This window comes from Lactuca virosa, chromosome 3 (assembly GCF_052849685.1).
Source record: "Lactuca virosa cultivar CGN04683 chromosome 3, Lactuca_virosa_CGN04683_v6, whole genome shotgun sequence".
In the NCBI taxonomy this organism is placed as follows: Eukaryota; Viridiplantae; Streptophyta; class Magnoliopsida; order Asterales; family Asteraceae; genus Lactuca; species Lactuca virosa.
In genome coordinates, this window is record NC_136428.1 from 307,297,827 (window position 1) to 307,318,866 (window position 21,040).

The window sequence follows — 21,040 nt, forward strand, 5'->3', positions numbered from 1 at the left end:
TAATTGTCGATCGACTAACCAAATCCACTCACTTCCTTCCTATCAAGGAAAACTTCAAAATGGAGAGACTCACGCGAGTCTACATCCAAGAGGTAGTCCGACTGCACGGTGTGCCTGTGTCCATTATTTCCGATCGGGATAGCAGGTTCACTTCGAGATTCTGGCAGTCACTACAGAAGACTCTTGGAACTAAGCTGGATATGAGCACGGCTTACCATCCTCAAACAGATGGACAGAGTGAAAGGACCATCCAAACCTTGGAAGACATGTTGAGAGCCTGCGTCATCGATTTCGACGCATCATGGGACACTCATCTTCCTTTGGTTGAATTTTCTTATAACAACAGCTACCATACCAGCATCAAGACTGCGCCTTTCGAAGCCCTCTATGGCCGCAAGTGCAGATCCCCTCTGTGCTTGGCTGAGGTGGGCGACACGTAGCTGGTCAAGGGACAAGTCCCTGACAGCACTCTCACTGGTCCAGAAATCATCCGCGAAACCACCGAAAAGATCGTACGAATCCGAGAACGACTTAAGGCCTCCCGAGATAGACAAAAGAGCTACGCCGATAAACGACGAAAACCCTTGGAATTCCAGGTTGGAGACCGTGTCCTGTTGAAAGTCTCACCCTGGAAAGGCATGATACGCTTCGGAAAACATGGAAAGCTGAATCCAAGGCACATAGGACCCTTCGAGATCCTCGCTAGGATCGGTCCCGTAGCCTACAAACTCCGATTACCTCATGAACTTAGCAATATCCATCCTGTCTTCCACGTCTCTAATCTTAAAAAGTGTCTTTCCGATGAGACCCTTGTGATCCCTCTTGATGAGATCAAGATCAACGAAAATCTGAACTTTGTGGAAGAACCAATCGAAATCATGGATCGAGAAATCAAACGAACGAAACAAAGCCGCATCCCGATAGTGAAGGTTCGCTGGAATGCCAAGCGGGGACCCGAATTCACTTGGGAGCGCGAAGACTCGATGAAACAGAAATATCCGCATCTCTTTCCAAATCCATGATTTGTATTTAAAATTTCGGGACAAAATTCCCTCTAACGGGGGGGATGATGTGACAACCCGAAATTTATTCCGTCACTGTAACCCTTTCCGTTAATAAAATTTATTTTATTATTAAAATTGTCCGTAACTTTTAAGTTAAATAATTCATCTAGGGTTATTGTCATAATTTCCTACGTGTAGGAAATCAATAAAATCACATATAATTCCCTCGATAATCCTTTGGAAAAATTTCTAGTTTACGACTAAGTCGGGTTACGGTCACTTAATCGGGTAAAATCTTAAACTCCGTTTAATGTCGGGATTGGGTGTGTCCCCACCTAACCGTGGACTCAACCCCATATAAGGGTTGAGTGGACACCATTTGAGTCTTTTCCCACCTTAGAACTTTCTCTCTCTACACTCTCTCTCTAAAATCGGATTTTTGCTCAAGAATCACTCATTCAAGCTCCAAAATCGTAAGTAATCCTTCCTAGCTTGTTGTTTAACTTAACATGCATGCAAATCTGTGGGTTAAACTCTCCAAAGGACCCAAAAACTTGTGTTTACGGTTTGGGAACACCTCCCAAAACCGTAAACTCCCAAAAGGGGGTTTTGAACCCCCAAAACCCTTCCAAACCTCTTCTAGTGTTTAGCTATGGCTTAGAAACTTGCATGCATGAACTTAGAACCCCAAGATCATGACTTTTGGGGGTAAAACATGAGTTTACGGTCCATGAACATTCATGAACCGTAAACACCCCAAAATGGGGTTTTGATGCCCCAAACCCTCTTCAATGCTTGGCTAATGACCTAGAAACTTGCTGGAATGATCTTAGAACCCTAAAACATGGCTTGAGAAGTGTAAACATGAGTTTACGGTTTGGGAAGGTCTCCCAAAACCGTAAACACCTCCAAAGAGTGTTTAAGTGCCCTTAACACCTTGTATGGCTTACATTTGGGTCTAGAACCTTGCATGCACGACCTACAACCACCAAAACACATGAAAAATGGACACACATGAGTTTACAGCCGTAAACCCATGTGTTTACGACCGTAAACTCCATAAAGGGTCCATTTCAAGCCCCAAACACTTCCTAAGCCTTTGATTCAACCCTAGGACCCTTCTTTGTGAAGCATGAGACCTTGAAACACCCAAATGCACCATTCCCATGAGTTTACGGCCGTAAACTCATGGGGGATATGGTCTTCGGACCGTAAACACCCCTAAGGGCTTACACTTGAAGAGTAAACTCCATATCAAGGCCCAACACTCCTTAGAAGCAACCCTTAGCACTCCTAACACTTGTGGTAAAGTGTTTCCATGTACTAGAGTGTATAAGCTTACTTAATTAGTTATTAAATAACTAATTAGATACATAAATGTATCATTACATGTTCATTAGGATCGGAGTGTGCATCCAAGTCCTCACTTGACACTTAAACATCATATATCATCCGGTCATCCGAATCACCCACGACAGGTGAGTTCATACCCCTACATTTTTCCGTATTTTAATGTTTTCAGGGGGGAATACAAGCAAAAGTACAAGGAGACTTGTGCTCAATTATATTATTTTGTTTAAAATAATTCCATGATTAGTATGCTTTCAAACACATGAAAACCGTTTTACCACCCGATTTAGAAATCAACTCATAGAAACTGTTCTCAAAACTAAAGCATGAACTTATGAATCTTGTCTTAAATTGTGATATTTTACAAAGGATTCACACCAATCGTAAACAAGATTTTTCTGTATTATTACTTGTAAGTTTGTTAATCTAAGGATTGGAGACACGTCCTTGGTAACACTCCACCGGATTCGTGAGTGTAGGACCATTCTTGTAACCAGAATCTCCTAGGGAGAGCGTGACTCTTGTGTATAGATCTATACGGGACTGACTATCCCGCATCTTGCTGCTAGCTACAGTGGGACCATCAGGTCTACGGGTGACAAAGTCATAAAAAAAAGATACTGACCACCGTACGTGTCATATCTAGTTTAATGTATGGTTATGAAACTCGCAACCTAGATAATAGAGATTTACTTTTGGTAATAATGAACCTAGTGAACTAACCTCAAAGTAATAACTGTTTTGATTACTAGAGGGTATCAGTAGTACCCTTAGGAATTAGTTCACTACCTACTTTATTAGTTTTATTTATGTAATAAGGCTAATACGACTCTCATTGAACAACCAGGGTTTTTCAAGGAAAACTACACCTAACGATACAAGTATGGTAGATACTTGTACACTTCTTTTCGGAACCAATAACCAGCCATCATCTTTTACAAGAAAACATAGGGTTTTCTTGGGATAACATAACCTTTCATATACAGTGGTTTATCATATAACTAATGAGAAATCAAACATCTTTCATAAGAAAATATAGGATTTTATTGGTAATAACTTTTCAAAGAATCAGAGAAACATATCTTTTACCAGAATCAACTGCTTATGAACTCACCAGCTTTATGCTGATGTATTTTAAAACTGCTTGTATTCTTAGGATATCAATAGACAGGTACTTCTGTCAACTTTTGGAGAAGACAGAGCGTTTTGAAGTCACGTCTTTTACTTTTTCTATAAACTGATATGCATAAACTTTGTATTAACGCAATGTAAACCTTCTTATGTATGTATTCAATGTTTGGTTGTGTTTACTATGCTTACTATGATACAACTGTTATGATACTACGTATGACGTCCTCCGCCCCGGAACGATTCCGCCGCCGGTTTCGGGGTGTGACACTTGTTCCAGTATTTCTTCTTCCCACCACTCTCCTTTGATGGTTCGGGAGCGGCTGTTACTTCATCCAGATCAACCCTGTGATCTATCAGGGTCTGCGCCAGACACTTGGCGCTGCCAAAAGTGGTAGGCTTAGCAGCTAAAACATTTCCTTGAGTTGGGGGCGTCAATCCCCAAATGTATCTTTCTATTTTCTTGCTTTCCGGGGTGACCATCCCCGGACAGAGAAGTGCCAGATCGCAGAATCTAGATGTGTTAGCGGAAATGTCGGAACCCTTCATCTTTAGGTTCCAGAGCTCGTGCTCTAACTTCTACATCTCGCCCCTCGAGCAGTACTCATTGAGCATGAGTTCCTTTAAACTCCCCTAACCCATTGCATTCGCTACCTGGGGTTAGGGATTTGACCCGACTATTCCATCAAGTCAACGCTCTGTCAGTGAAGGTGCATGCGGCAAACTTCACCTTGTTTGCCTCTGAACACGCGCAAATCTTGAAAATGGATTCGATCTTCTCGAACCATCGAGTTAGGGCAATGACTCCTCCATTTCCGTCGAAGGATTTGGGTTTCGCGTTCATGAAGTCCTTATAGGAACACTCCTTTTGATGTCCCTGATCGCCAAGATTCTGGGGATGAGTACCACCTCCGGATCCGTTGGCCCCACCGGGGTTTATTTGCGCTATTACTGCAGTCACGACGGTTGTAACTGCTGCCTGGAACATGGCAGGATCGAACTGAGGAGGTGGTGGCGGCGGAGGGTCGTTGTTCTTCCTGCTGGGTCTCTTTCTGGGAGGCATATTTTTCTAGAAATAATCAGGGAGAAGAGGATGGTAAGTCCCCTAGATCTTAAATTAAGAGATATGAAACAAGATATATCTCATCCTGATAGATAAAGTGTTCTACTAAGCGATTGTCACACCCCCAAACCAAGGATGGCGGAAACGTCCGAGGGTAGAGGACTTCATGTATAGTATCACAACAACGAGTATAATAGTGCTCAAAGTAAATACAACCATCATAAATATAATGGAAAAAGTTATACCATAGTATGTGTTTACATGTTTAAAATCAATTACACTATGATGACAAAAATGAAATGTTTGACGATTTAACGTCCCATCCTCAAAAGTTGTTGATTTCCTGAGAATACAAGTAGTTTTGAAATAGTGTTAACAATTAAGTTGGTGAGTTCATAAGAGTTTTATTTGAGAAAGAAGTCGTTTTCCTTGTAACAGCGATAGAGTATGATTCCAGAAAATTAGATATTTTCTTTATTAAGTGTGAAATGAACACTCCTATGTTATGCAATAATGTACCCTAGAAAGACCCGTAGATTCCTTCTATGATCACACAGCGTATATAAGTTATATAAAATTTAAGTTAAATAAACCGTCGAATATAATGGGTCTGCCCTAGGTCCACAACCAAACAAGGAACAGGAAGTAAGGCGGGTCCACCAATTCTAAGTCGATTGTGACTAGATTCTTATATAACTCTAACATGTACACTTAGCAATTATAGCTGAAGTCTAACAATTCTAAATGAAACGTAGTTTTAATATCATGAAAGCCATTTAGTGTAAACCTGGTACTTTGTAATGTATACTTCAAGAAAAATCCCTTATTTTCCTTATAAAAAGTTATGTAGCCTTAAATCCCAAGACCGAAAATATGTGTGTGTTTTGTACTTATAATGTTTATAATAGTAATGTGTTTCCAAAGAAAATCCAATATTTTCCTTATAAAAAGTTATGTAGCCTTAAATCCCAAGACCGAGAATATGTGTGTGTTTTGTACTTATAACGTGTTTGTAGTTTTAAATAGATAAAACCCCTTTTTAAAGTAGAATTTTCCCCGTAAACTTGAAAGATTGTTAACTCCCTATGTGAGTCTTTACAACCATACTATAACGAGAATTAACCTGCAACGACGTTTTTCAGACATCAAGATCCTATGACTCTTGTCACCCGTAGACCTGCAGGTCCGGCTGTAGCTAGCAGCGAGGTGTGGGGTGTCAATCCCAATATAGATCTATTCACAATTATCACGCTTTCCCTACAAGAGACTCTGGTTATAACTTACAGGAATTTGAACCCGTACTCTAAGAGTACGATGGAAGAATTGTCTCACAACTTACGTTAACTAGTATACATATAGTTTGAGTATAAAACCTCTTCCGTGGTGGAAGTGAAATCACCCTTTATGAAATAAATTAGTGATATGAAATCCATAAACTATTACTATTATAGTTTATCATGTAGTATATGAAAAACCCATTTGTTTTGAGAGTAAAACCTTTTTCATGTAGTATGCTTTTATCGTAAAATCCATAAACTATACTTATTGTAGTTTATTATATGTGTTCGAAATGAATGGAAAACCTTATCATGAATGACAAATTTCTGTTTATGATGATAAACTAACAAGAAATACATTCAACATTTAGAAACTTATTGTTATGCACTTTGCTCAACATACTACAAAGTGTTGTTAATATTGTAAGCTATGTAACTAGTTTTTAACCTTTCTGTACTGTTTTAAAAACATCATAGAAAAATCATACGAAGTCGAAAACTAAATCCGTAAACTCTGAGAGTTTAGAAAATGTGTCTAGTTTATTAATAATTTTTATTACGATTTTTAGAAGTCTCTAACTTGTGTGAAAATGCTCAAATTCACAGACTGTTCTAAATTCGTTTCTGAAATGATAGGCAGTTTTGTAAAAATCACCATAAATTGTAGAAACATCGTATGGAGATGTGAAAGTAGTAATTTTAAAGGTATGAACCTGAACTATTTTCACATTAAATAGTTTTGAAAGATATTAAGTTTAAGATGGTCAAAACAGTCCGTGAATGGAACTAAACTTTCCTGTTGAAAGCTGATGTTTGAGTTTAGTTAAGTTCTTGGTATTTTAACTTGTATTCTCCCCCTAAAACTTGAAGAAAACATGAAAATGTAGGGGTATGAACTCACCTTGAGTTATTACCTGAGATGAAGGTGGAAGAAGAGAGGTTTCCAAGTCAAGAACACTTGGGAGATACTTGAAGATTTGAAGATCTAGCAACAAATATGACGACATTTGTGTGAGAAATGATGACTTGAGTGAAGAGGTGTAAGATAATCAAGTGAGGGAAGAAATTTACTTACCAAAAGAGGATGAAAAGCTCAAAACCTCTGGAGAATCTCGAAATCTTGGAGAGAAATGAGAGAGAAAAAGTGTATTTGCTTTTGGTGAAAGAGTGAATATCTTGGAGGAGAGACAAGGATTTCCCAATACTTGATCAAGATAACTTGTTGGAGAAGGGTGTGAGGGAACAAGGAATAGACTAGGGATGATAGGAATAGTGACATAAAGCATGAATAGTGACCTGGAGGTGTCATGGAGTGGGTATGGGAGGTTGCTTGTGTCATAGCTTTATGGTAAAGTCAACACTCCACCTTAAAATCTAACCCAATAGATTTTATTCTTGGACAAGGATTTCCCCCAAAATATGATTAATTTAAGAATATTTAGGGTCTCTTATGTCAAAATACGAGTTTGGGTGAAAATCCCGCGTTAAAATCACGAAAAACGAGCTTAAAACGAAGTTAGGTTCGAAAACCGGGAAGAAATGGTAAAATCCAAAGTCATGCCGAAGGTTCGGTCCTTGGATGCTTAGAACCGAAGGCTGGTTCGGTCCATGGCTAGGAACCGAGAGTGGCTGATCTGGGCAGTTTCGCATGCGAGAAGGGAAAGGGAAGCGAAGGCGATGGTGGGTGAGAAGCGAAGGTAGGCGAGAAGCGAAACAAGGCGGTTCTGGACCGAAGGTAAACTGGACCGAAGGGGGGTTTCGGTCTTAAAGAGGGGTTCGGTTCTAAGGGAGGTTTGGCTCTAAGAGGGTTCGGTCCTATAAGAGGGTTCGGTCCTATAAGAGGGTTTCGCTTCTATAGAGTTGTTTTTCGCATAAACTTCCCGTTTCGAGCGGTTTTTGACTAAGTTAAGGGTCGGGATGCCCCAAATGATTTTAAAAAGTTGAGGGAGGTTATGAGAGAGATTTGGGAGAGATTTCACATGCTTGGAGAGATTTGAGAGAGATTTCACATACTTGAAGAGATTTGGGAGAGATTTCACATACTTGAAGAGATTTGGGAGAGATTTCACATACTTGGAGAGATTTGGGAGAGATTTGGGAGAGATTTCACATACTTGGAGAGATTTGAGAGAGATTTCACATACTTGAAGAGATTTAGGAGAGATTTCACATACTTGAAGAGATTTGGGAGAGATTTCACATACTTGGAGAGATTTAGGAGAAATTTCACATACTTGGAGAGATTTGGGAGAGATTTCACATACTTGGAGAGATTTGAGATAGAGAGAGATAGAGCGACAGAGATTTAGAGAGACTTTATTTGTGACTTTTTTGAGTGTTTAACTTCGAAATGCAAGGTTTGTAAGCCCCGTTTTGCCTTGTTATGAGCGTTATACGCCCCCGAAGGGTATGTATTAATGTTTTATTGAGTTGTTCCATCAGTTACACTGATTAGGGTTTAGAGTTTCTGAACACGTGAAGACTCAAAGTGATACTTGCATTACGATGGTGTGTTGTACAATAGTAAACACGATGTAAACCCTAATATACAAGGGTTAATTGAGTTGACCGGTTTGACTTGTTGACTTTATTTGACTTTTACTTGACCGGAAATTGACGGTTGTCATAGCGATAAACAGAGAATGGTTACTAACACAAGTAAACTATCGCTAAGAAGAAATAAGTAGCAACATTTGGAATGAATCTCTACACTGTATTCGGCTTTAGCTAAAATACTCCTATAGTATTTTAAGTTGTATGCTCTGTTCTATCGATATCTTGATGTATATAGCTTGGTAAGTTTTAAGCTTGCTGCAACACCATGATCACTCCTAGACACATGTTGGTCATTGTATTATAGTAATCAAAGTAAACATAACCATTACATTAATTAAGTAAAATATTTACATCGGTTTGATTCATGTTTATAGACATCAAAAGTATGACAAAATAAAAGACGAGACTCTATACGCTCCGTCTTCTCAAAACTCCAGGAGGTACCTGTCTACTGATTTCCTGAGAATACAAGCAGTTTTGAAAGAGTATTAGCGTAAAGCTAGTGAGTTCATAAGCACGCTTTTGAGAGGAAAATCGGTTAATGAATCAATGAATGTATTCGTATGCTTCCAAGAAAATCCATTATTTTCTAACATGTGTATTTTTTTACTGAATCTCATTTCGTAATATTTCATATGTCTAGTTACCATTGAATGTGTTGAGCATTGTTTGATTGTATAAGAAACCTCTTTTTACATGAAAAACCTTGGTTATCACTAGTATGTATAGTAAGTTCGGAAAGCTCTGAAAACTTTAATATGTATAGTACTTCTATTACTTTATAATAAATCTAATTAAATTTATTACCGTTCGTACATTAATCATATATTCTTAGTACCAAATTTATGAGTAGTTATAACCATACTTGACCATTGAATTACCTGAACGACGTTCTTCAGGCGTCGGAATCGAAATGACTTTGTCACCCAGGCCTGACGGCCTAACTGTAGCTAACAGTTATGGTGTGGGATTGTCAATCCCGTATAGATCTATACACAAACTCACGTTCTCCCTCCAGGAGACTCTGGTTATAATCTCAGGACTTTTGTTAGTACTTAAATAAGTACGCGAAGAATTCTTACTCATAAAATGCTATACTAACGATTACATGTAGAATAAAATGAATCCATTGAATTTAACTTGCTGTCTATATATCTCATAAACTATATATTATATAGTTTATATGTCTGGTTGCATTGAATCTATGATGTGTACATTGATATGTTAATTGTTCCATAAACTATACCTATTATAGTTTATATGTTCATTCATGTATTCAATTCATGTTTTACATTGAAAGCTCTGTGATTATGATGAAAACTTCCCTTATGCTCTGCATAATACAAAATGGATAAAATATCTACATATTTTATAAAAGTATAGAAACTATATGATTGTATCAATTGCATCCGTTTTAAGTTTATTGAAATCCTTTTTGTATAAGTTTCACAAAATCATTTATGTTTGGCTTGTATTCCCCCTGAAAACGTTAAAACAGTAAATACATAGGGGTATGAACTCACAGTTAGTTGTGTGCAAACGTCGAATCAACGAACTGGAATGAAGACCCTCGAGTTGTAGCGTGTGGCACTTAACGGAATCCTAATAACAATTAAATACATATATGTATCTAAATTAGTGATTTCGTCAGATAAAGTGTTAGAAAAACATTTGTTTTCGGTTAAGGAATGTTACCGAGACTTGATTGAATCGAGGAAAGTGGGTTTTCAGTCTAATGCACCACTTAGGAAAGGTGTGTACGGTCGTGAATGAGATTTACGGCCGTGAACAAGTGTACGGCCGTGAACAGGGTGTACGGTTGTGAACCGGATCTTGAATGGTGTACGGCCTTTGAAGTGTGTACGGCCGTAAACTGGTGTGCGGTCAATGAAGATTTGCAGATTTGAAGGGTGTACGACCGTACACTCAAGAATAAGGTTGCTGGATTCAATGAAAAACGTGTTGTAGATGTTCCGAAATGGCTCCCAACGGTGATTTTTGGTGATTTTCGGAAGAATGAGGGTGTTTTTGGGGTGTATGGTCGAGATTTTAGAGAGAGAAGGAGGGAGTGTCCGGCCAGAAAAGTGTAAATGAGGAGTAGGGTCTCATATTTATAGGGGTTTTCGTTGTCGGTGGTGGGGTCCACCCGATGCTGGTCGTAAACGAGTGTACGGCCGTACACGGGTTTACGGCCGTAAACTCAGTCAGGCCGAGAACCGTTTGATTTTTCAAGGAGATTCGGGTTTTTCGCACGATTGTTGGTTCCGACTCGTATATAAATTTAATTATGTAAAACTAGATGATTTTCTAAACCAAGAAGTTTAACGAGAACTTAATAAAATTCAAATTTTATTAACGGGAATTGGTTAATGAAAACGGAAAAAGTTTCGGGTTGTCACGCTAATCATAGCATCATCCTATATACCAGGATACCGATCTAACAAATCACTAAACATAGCATCATCCTATAAGCACGATATCGATCTAACATATCACTAAACATAGCATCATCCTATAACCAAGATATAATCCAAAAAGGGTCGGCCTTGGTGCCTTAGACCATGTTGATATAGTGAGAAGAACTCACCTCACAATGCCGAACTGTACTGAAGTCTCCGACTGCTGACTCACTGAGAATCCCAAACTATCACAATAAACGTACACTAGGTCAAAAATTGAATACCAATCTTGGCTAAGGGTCCAACATATGTTAATAGTCCATTCTATCCTTTCCTTAAGTTGGGCCAACGCCCAACTCCAATTCCTTAATCCAAAAGCCCAATATACAAGGCCCATAATTGGCCCAATGTCCAAATTGGGCCCAACTCTCTAATTGGGCCTCATTCTAAGGTCCATTTCCATATTTGGCCCAAAACACATCTATTCAGAAAGTCCAGTAAAGGTCCAAACCAACTGGCCCAAAGATGGTCCAATCCCGAAGCCCACATCACAAAAGCCCAATAGAAGACGTACGATGGGCGTACTCCGAAGCTACGCGGGGCGTACCCGAGCCTCGCGTTGACTGGAAAGCGGGGGCATTGACTGTGTACGTGGGGCGTACTGCCCTCTACGCGGGGCATACCCTCGTTGAGTCCAAAACCCTAATAAGTGCTTAATGGCTTAAGCACTTAAGCCTATATTCCAGATCCATCGGCCAAATGTGTCTTAGAACCATAAAGTCTCAAACTTTAAGGCTTTGAACGTCCAGAATGTCCTTAATACAAGGACTTAATCCATTAAGACCTTTCTACCACTTGCATGAGACACTTCTAGCAATTGGGACCTCATTTTATAACTTAGAACCCTTCCTAGGGTCTGAAAGGACAACTTAACACGTCCAAAACACAACATGCACAATATTGGGACTTTTTGGGACAAGAAATGTGTCATAAAGTAGGGATGAGCAAAGGAAATGACCCGAATGGAACCGGACCGAACCGGACCTGGCCCGGGAACCGAAGTCGGCCGAAATTAAGAACCGAACCGGACTGCCGGTTCTACCGGTTCACGGTTCTCGCCGTGTTTTCAATGTTCGAACCAGTCCTCGAGAAATAGCAACATACGGTTCCAGTTTTTTCCGGTTCCTACCGGTTACCGGTTCCAAAAATCCACAACAATATCGTCCCGGTCCCGGCCCGACCGGTCCCATCGGGTATCGGTTTCGGTACCGGTTCCGGCCGGTTCCCCGGTCCATATGCTCATCCCTATCATAAAGCTATTAAGGCAAGATCTACATCATATAAGCACAAATACATAAGCTTTTTACCTCCTGGAGCTTCTAGAGGACAAGATAACCTCAGATCTTCAATCTTGCCTTCCTTCTCCAACTCCTTGATGCAACTTCTTCTTCTTCAACTACTCAAAACACACACTTTTAGCTCATGTGTCAAGAGAGGTATTAGGGTTTGGGGAAAACGGCTCAAGAGTATGGAGGCTGAAATGATAGAGGGTTATGAGCTCATAAGGATGTTTATATACCACACCAAACCCTAAATATTAGGGTTTCCATCTAACGTGAGTACGCCCAGCATACAAAAGTGTACGCCCAGTGTACTAGGGAGCGCCTAGTATGCTCAACGTACCCTTATGTACGCACAACGTACTTTTTTTAATCCAAAATTACAATGCTAGCCATTAGGGCATCTCATGGCTACATCCTTCCATCCCTGTGACATCCTGAAACTTTCCAGTCAACAAAAGTCGATTTCCGTCAAATAGAATTTCGAATTTTATTTATTCCGTTAAGTTCGTAAGGGTTGGAAAACCATTTAAATTATATAAACTAAAATTTATGTAAGTGTCGGGACCAAAATTGCGCGAAAAATCAAGTTTTCCTTCAAAAATCAGCAAGTCGCGTCCAGCCACACGTTTACGGCCGCAAACCATTTACGGCGGTAAACCCACCCCCCCCCCCCCTCCCCCCGACCGTAAACCCAACCGGTATATATATTTTTCCTCGAGAGATTCCTCATTTTTCATCATTTTTACTCAAACATCCTGTCAAATCTCTCCCAAGAATATTCAAACCATCAAGATCGAATCATCAAATCTTCAAGTTTTTCACCAAGAACAACCTTCAAATCTTCAAAGGCCGAAAACCGTTCACGGCCGAAATCAGTTCACAGCCGAAAATCATTCATAACCGCAAACAGCCCTGAATCGTGAAACTTGGCTGTAAACCTACTTTTTCCACTTCGATCGAGTCTCGGTAACATTCTTAATCCGAAACAAGTATTTTCTAACACTTTAAATAAATGGTTTCGCTAAATTAAATACAATTGTGTGTTTAAATATTATTAGGATACCGTTAGTCCCGTGTACGCCAACTCATGGGTCATCTTTTCAGTCTCGTTGGTCAGCACGTACACATAAACCACGGTGAGTTCATACCCCCATATTTTTCCAAGCTTTTTCAATGTTTTCAGGGGGAGAATACAAGTAAAACTTTTTAAGACTTAACTATTTACAAGTATAGTATTTAACACAGAAACGAACTCAGAAAATAGTTTAAGTATAGTTTATGGAACGAACGAACTATTTTTACAAAGTTACATGTCATTGACAAAAAGGGATTTTCATTGTATTATTCGTGAATTCGTTGAGAGAACCAAATCGTGAGACACGTCTTCTAGGAAGTCTACTCCTTAGTAACCAGAGTCTCCTGGAGGGAGAGCGTGAGTTTGTGTATAGATCTATACGGGACTGACAATACCGCACCCTAACTATTAGCTACAGTCAACCTGGGGTGACAAACGTCATTACAGTTTACGACGTCTGAAATACGGCGTAGTGTTTATCGTCCATCAGCATGGTTATAAGAACTCACACGGAAAGCAACGACTCGTTCACGTAATAATATACTTAACAAACAGTCATCAGGGTTAGTAACTATGTGATTACTTAGTATGTACATTAGGGTGATATGAAATTAACATCCGACATGCAGTGGGATGTGTGACTTCCGCCTCATTTCCTGTTTTTTGTTTGGTTGTGGGCTTAGAGCAGAATCACCCAATCGACTGTTTGTTCGATCTAGAATTCTATAACTCGTATGTACTAAGTGAACACATGAGGGTATTAACAACACTTCCAGTATACAGAACAACATGTTTTCGACTAGTTTTATTTGATAATAAAGCTACACATCAACAACTTAAGTATGGAAAATACTTGTACTTTTCAGTTTTGGAACAATTAAGACAACAACTCACTGTTATGGAAAATGTAGGATTTTCCAGGACAAACATCAGTATTTTACAATCGGTTTATCATTCAACTAACGAACATTCATTGTTAATTCTCTAATTCCTTAGTTTATGAACTCGGGTTGTGTATGAAGAATATCCGATAGACCGTGGAATGTGTGGTTTCCGCCTCATTTCCTTTTCCTTGTTTGGTTGTGGGCTTAGGGCAGATCCACACAATCAACTTTTTTTCCGATATTAGTTTATACATAGCTAGTATGAACTAAGTGGTCATAGAAGGAACTGGTATTATTATACTCTTACTAAGAAAATATCAGATTTTCTTGAGAAACACTTTCAACAGATTTCAAAGGACTAATACAATTAACTCTGTAAGTACCTGGTGAATACGATAGGGTTATATACATGAGGATCCGACAACCAGTGGGATGTGTGGCCTCCGCCTCATTTCCTGTTCCTTGTTTGGTAGTGGGCTTGGGGCAGAACCACACAATCGATTGTTTGTTCGATCTGGATTGTATATGACTTGTATACACTAATTACTCAACGGAGGAACTGGTACGAATCATTGTACTTATCATTCATCACATCAGAAAATATAGGGTTTTCTGGAGAAACGCATCACGCTTTTCAAAGAACAAAGAACCTGTTTTCTAAAACAACACACTTATAAACTCACCAACTTAAATGATGATACTCTTTCAAAACTACTTGTATTCCCAGGATGCTAGTAGACAGGTACTCGCACCGGATTCTAGAAGATGGAGCATAGTAGCTTCAAGTCTTTATCTGTTATTTACTTTTGGAGTCAGTTTTATCTGATTCGAATACAATGTAAACATTATACTATTAATACAATGGTTTTTGTTGCTTTGATTACTATTTTACAATTATTGTGATATTGTACATGACGTCCTCCGCCCCCGAACGTTTCTGCCGTTCCGGTTTGGGGGTGTGACAGATTGGTATAAGAGCATTGTTTATACTGAACTCAATATATCAACCAGTAAAAGATATACAACTATAAATACAATGGGGCCGAAGTGCTCTGACTAAAAGTATACTTTTAAAATATAAGTATTTTACGAGAAGTATATGAACAAGCATACATACTAAGAACTGTTGGATTTGGTGTCTAAGCCCATAACTATAACTGGTATGTACTTGACCCGATAGTAGCATGGTCCTTTTGGGTTGCCTTCACCAGTGCAATTTGATAGGATGGTTTTATGAGAATAAGGTTATTTATGATTTATTAATCTATTATAAGTATAAGAATTAATTTGGAATTAATTTTGTGGTCAAAAGAGACTAATTAAATATGGAGGGATTGATTATGTAAATCAATGATATTTATAGTGTGGGCTAAGTGATCCATGATTATGTAAGTGGGCTAAACCAATAATATAACCCATGGATAGTCCATGGAGGTTAAACCCATGGATCATAGGAATATGGAAAGTCATGGATCATTAGGGTTTACAAAGTGTAACTCTAGCACTTGCCACAACTATAAATAGACCCCTCCAAGCTCCAAAATCGGTTGCACCTTCAAAAGAGACAAGTAACTTATTCTCTTAGAACCACCTTTTGCATATTGGTGTTTGTGAACCATTAGAGGCATCACACTTGAGGTGATCAAGCTTTCAAAGGTCAAGAACTCTACCCCACTCAAGAGGTATGTATCCTAACTATGTTTTGATTATATATAGCTTCAATTGTATGCTAGCTAGGGTGAATGCTTTGGAAAAAGAAAATGCATGTATAATTAGAGAAAACATAGATCCAAAGCATTTAGGGTTGCATGTACACTTAGGAAGTGTTATAGTGCTCAAAAACCCAACAAGAACAAGTATCACAAGAAGAACAAAACAAAAGTATTTAGATGTTGGACACTACAGTCAAACCTAAGCAGTTATGTAATCATATCTGGAATAAATATAACCTGATCAACTATATTTATTTGAGATACGACCAACATGTGTTTGGGAGTGATAGTGGTGTTACAACGAGTCTAAAACTTACCTAACTCTATATACAAAGGATCTCTAGAAAAAAACATAAAGATAAAATACTATAGGAGTATTTTAGGCACTAAAACTAACATACGTGAAAACTAAGAGACCCTTACTGGCAGGTCTGTAATTACGAAGTGCATGCTTCCAGAGTTATATATAATTGTGATCTTATAGACTTAGAATTTGTGATCTTCGCTCTACTACCTGTTCCTTGTTTGGTTGTGGTTTTAGAGTAGGATCACTTATTCGAAGGTCTATTTGATCTTGGTTATATACAACTTGCATGCACTGCTTGATTATAGGAGGACCCAGTTTGGATCACCAAAAACTTCAGAAGAAATGTTTTACTTAATCTCATAAGATTCTTTAGACATTCCCAATCTTGCACAAACAACCTAGATAGAGATAGCCACTCCACTACAACCACCAACAGAGGAGTTAAGGAGGAACAAGAGAGGATTCATAAAGTGGATTCCTAGAAGGAATCATACGAGGAGTCAAACCTTCCATCATGAAGTGGTGGAAATCAATGATAGAACCCGAAGCATGAACTATTAAGAATAGGACAACCATAAGAAAGTCCAGAGACAACAAATCCCCACAGCTGAAACCAGGGCCATCATAACTAGGACAAAGAACATAGGAAACCACTCACGAGGCGCACTAGATGGTAGAGCACCCTATACGTCACACTAATAATTTACTAACTAAAGCAATCTAGTGAGTTAGTGATTACACTTCTCACACTATGTGTTAGGCTTATCGTCTTTATCATAACAACTAGTAACAGTAAACCAGGTCACAAAACTTCACTAAGAGGGTAGTCACTATAAAAAATTCATAAGTCTATTTTGCATATACCTCTGTTGTGAATTTATTCAAGAGTCAGAACATGATACACTCAGAACTAAGATAACTTCGATTCAAATAACACTCGACTTATAACCACCACTAAGGACTTACCCTCATTTCATCTTTTAACCCTTATGGCAGAAAAATGCCACCGAAGAAGTCGAACAAAATAAAAAACAACACGCCACCACCACCACCTCCACAGTATGATCCGGTTGTTTTTCAGGCGGCAGTAGCAGCCGCAGTGACAACTGTCATGACTCAAATCCATGCAAGTGGTACCGGTGGATCGGGTAGTGGTACCAACAACTCTAACCACGGGGAGAGCCATGGACATACAAGAGAGTGTTCGTACAAGGACTTCATGAACTGTGGACCCAAATCCTTCAATGGAAGTGGGGGAGTCATCGCCCTAATGCGATGGTTTGAGAAAACAGAGTCGATTTTTGTGATATGCGAGTGCCCAGAAGGGAGCAAGGTGAAGTTTGCTGCCTGCACCTTCTCTGACAGAGCCCTTACATGGTGGAATAGCCATGTCAAGTCGCTGACCCTACCAGCAGCAAACGCAGTGGGCTAGGAAAACCTAAAAGAAATGATGTTGGAAGAGTACTGCCCGAGGGGCGAAATACAAAAGCTAGAGCAAGAGCTGTGGAATCTTACCATGGCAGGATCAGACTTAGTAGCCTACACTGACAGATTCAGCGATTTAGCTGCACTATGCCCTGGGATGGTTACCTCGGAGAGTAGGAAGGTAGAGATATACTTTGGGGACTACCTTCTCCAATCCAAGGAAACGTGATAGCAGCGAAACCCCTTACGTTCGACAGTTCCAAACGTCTGGCTCGAACACTGGTGGACCATGGAATCCGCCAAGGCATAATGGCCCCCGTTCCTGATTCAACCAAAGGATGTGATGATAAACATAAATCCGGGAGCGGGAAGAAAAGACAATCAACACAAGAGCCCTCAAATGGACAACAGACGGGTGCGGTCCATGCTGCCACAACACCAGCCACTCCAGCACCCGGCAATCGATACGCTGGAACCCTCCCTAAATGTAATAAGTGCAACTTTCATCATACCGGAAGTTGTCGGAAGATGTATTGCAAGAACTGCCTCAGAAGGGGACACATCATCCGTTTTTGTAGGGCACCAGCACGACCAATCTCTCAGGTCCCATATGAGGAAGTAAGTCAGACCTGCTGCGAATGTGGCGAAACGGGGCACCGCAGGAGAGATTGTCCCTTGGCAAGAAACTCCGACGAAGAGGGAAGAGTGTTAATGATCACCGCAAGAGATTCTAACCCGGAACCACCTGAGAACAGTGGTACGTGTCCCAACTTGAAACATTTCTAAAACTTACATTCTCACGAAAACCGTTACCAACTAGATCCTAACTATAAAAATTTCTTCCTCGTCCAAATCAAAGCACATAGTATATATAGAAACTAATTACCCTTTCAGGTAAGCTATAATGACTTGGTGAAAACATTAGGGCCATATATAATTAAGAACCTATAGACTTAGAGTGCGTGATTCCGCCTTATTTCCTGTTCCTTGTCTGGTTGTGGATTTAGGGCAGAGTCACTCAGTCGACTGTTTCTCAGCCTTAATTATATATGACTTGTAGAAACCAAGCGATTATAGAGGGACCGGATAGGGATCATAATACCAAGTATCAATATCATCCATTAGAATAATTCTACGATCAGTACAAAACGTTCGCAGTAGTAATAACAAGGTCAAAACAGAAAGCACTGAAAACGTACGCACAGATACACCATCGTTCTAACAAACACTCCTTCTGAACCAACCATACACGTAATCCGACGACACCATCCCACCTAGATTGGCTAGGTCCACGCTATACCAATTCCATGTGTCACCGAGGAGACCCTTTGCTTTAACCGACCGAACAACAAAACTCTCGCCACTCATAACAACAAACTAGATACGAACCTTGTAATTTTCTCTCGCTTCAAACCTCCGAAGTACTCATGCGAGGAGTATGGTATTCTTCCGTAACTTTCCCTAAGTATTCCCAACATACATTTTGGAAATATCACTCGCACAACAAGTCAAGTTTAAGCACAGAGGCTCGGGATAGATACGGTTAGCCTATCAATGTTAAGTGTATACGTGAGGGTGGTATATAATTAAGATTCTACGGACTTAGGATGTGTGTTTCCGCCCTATCTCCTGTTCCTTGTCTGGTTGTGGACCTGGGGCATAGCCACCCATCCAACCGTATTATCAATCTTAATTATATATGACTTGTGTACACAAGGCGATGATAGATGAACCAGGTATGGGTCCTACCATGAACTTCAGGACAAAAGTTGCTCAGAACTACGAATGGACATCCTACCATTTGGATGAACAAAGACAAGTAAGTCAAACCCACCTCTCTCCCTTGTCCATAACCAACCACTCAGAATCCAAATTTCGGGACGAAATTCCCTCTATCGGGGGGATGATGTGACAACCCGAAACTTTCCAGTCAACAAAAGTCGATTTCCGTCAAATAAAATTTCGAATTTTATTTATTCCGTTAAGTTCGTAAGGGTTGGAAAACCATTTAAATTACATAAAATAAAATTTATGTAAGTGTCGGGACCAAAGTCGTGCGAAAAATCAAGTTTTTCTTCAAAAATCAGCAAGTCGCATCTGGCCACGCGTTTACGACCGTAACCCCCCCCCCCCCGACCGTAAACCCAACCGGTATATATATTTTTCCCGGAGAGATTCCTCATTTTTCATCATTTTCACTCAAAAATCCTCTCAAATCTCTCCCAAGAACATTCAAACCTTCAAGATCGAATCTTCAAATCTTCAAGTTTTTCACCAAGAACAACCTTCAAATCTTCAAAGGCCGAAAATCGTTCACGGCCGAAACCCATTCAGGACCGAAAACCATTCACGGCCGAAATCAGTTCACGGCCGAAAATCATTCACGACCGCAAACAGCCCCGAATCGTGAAACTTGGCTGTAAACCTACTTTTTCCACTTCGATCGAGTCTCGGTAACATTCTTAATCCGAAACAAGTATTTTCTAACACTTTAAATAAATGGTTTCGCTAAATTAAATACAATTGTGTGTTTAAATATTATTAGGATACCGTTAGTCCCGTGTACGCCAACTCGTGGGTCATCTTTTCAGTCTCGCTGTTCAGCACGTACATATAAACCACGGTGAGTTCATACCCCCATATTTTTCCAAGCTTTTTCAATGTTTTCAGGGGGGAGAATACAAGTAAAATTCGTTAAGACTTAACTATTTACAAGTATAGATTTTAACACAGAAACGAACTCAGAAAATAGTTTAAGTATAGTTTATGGAACGAACGAACTATTTTTACAAAGTTACATGTCATTGACAAAAAGGGATTTTCATTGTATTATTCGTGAATTCGTTGAGAGAACCAAATCGTGAGACACGTCTTCTAGGAAGTCTACTCCTTAGTAACCAGAGTCTCCTGGAGGGAGAGCGTGAGTTTGTGTATAGATCTATACGGGACTGACAATACCGCACCCTAACTATTAGCTACAGTCAACCTGGGGTGACAAACGTCATTACAGTTTACGACGTCTGAAATACGTCGTAGTGTTTATCGTCCATCAGCATGGTTATAAGAACTCACACGGAAAACAATGACTCGTTCACATAATAATATACTTAACAAATTGTCATCAGGGTTTGTAACTATGTGATTACTTAGTATGTACATTAGGGTGATATGAAATTAACATCCGACATGCAGTGGGATGTGTGATTTCCGCCTCATTTCCTGTTTTTTGTTTGGTTGTGGGCTTAGGGCAGAATCACCCAATCGACTGTCTGTTTGATCTAAATTTATATAACTCGTATATACTAAGTGAACACATGAGGGTATTAACAACACTTCCAGTATACAGAACAACATGTTTTCGACTAGTTTTATTTGATAATAAAGCTACACTTCAACAACTTAAGTATGGAAAATACTTGTACTTTTCAGTTTCGGAACAGTTAAGACAACAACTCACTGTTATGGAAAATGTAGGATTTTCCAGGACAAACATCAGTATTTTACAAACAATCGGTTT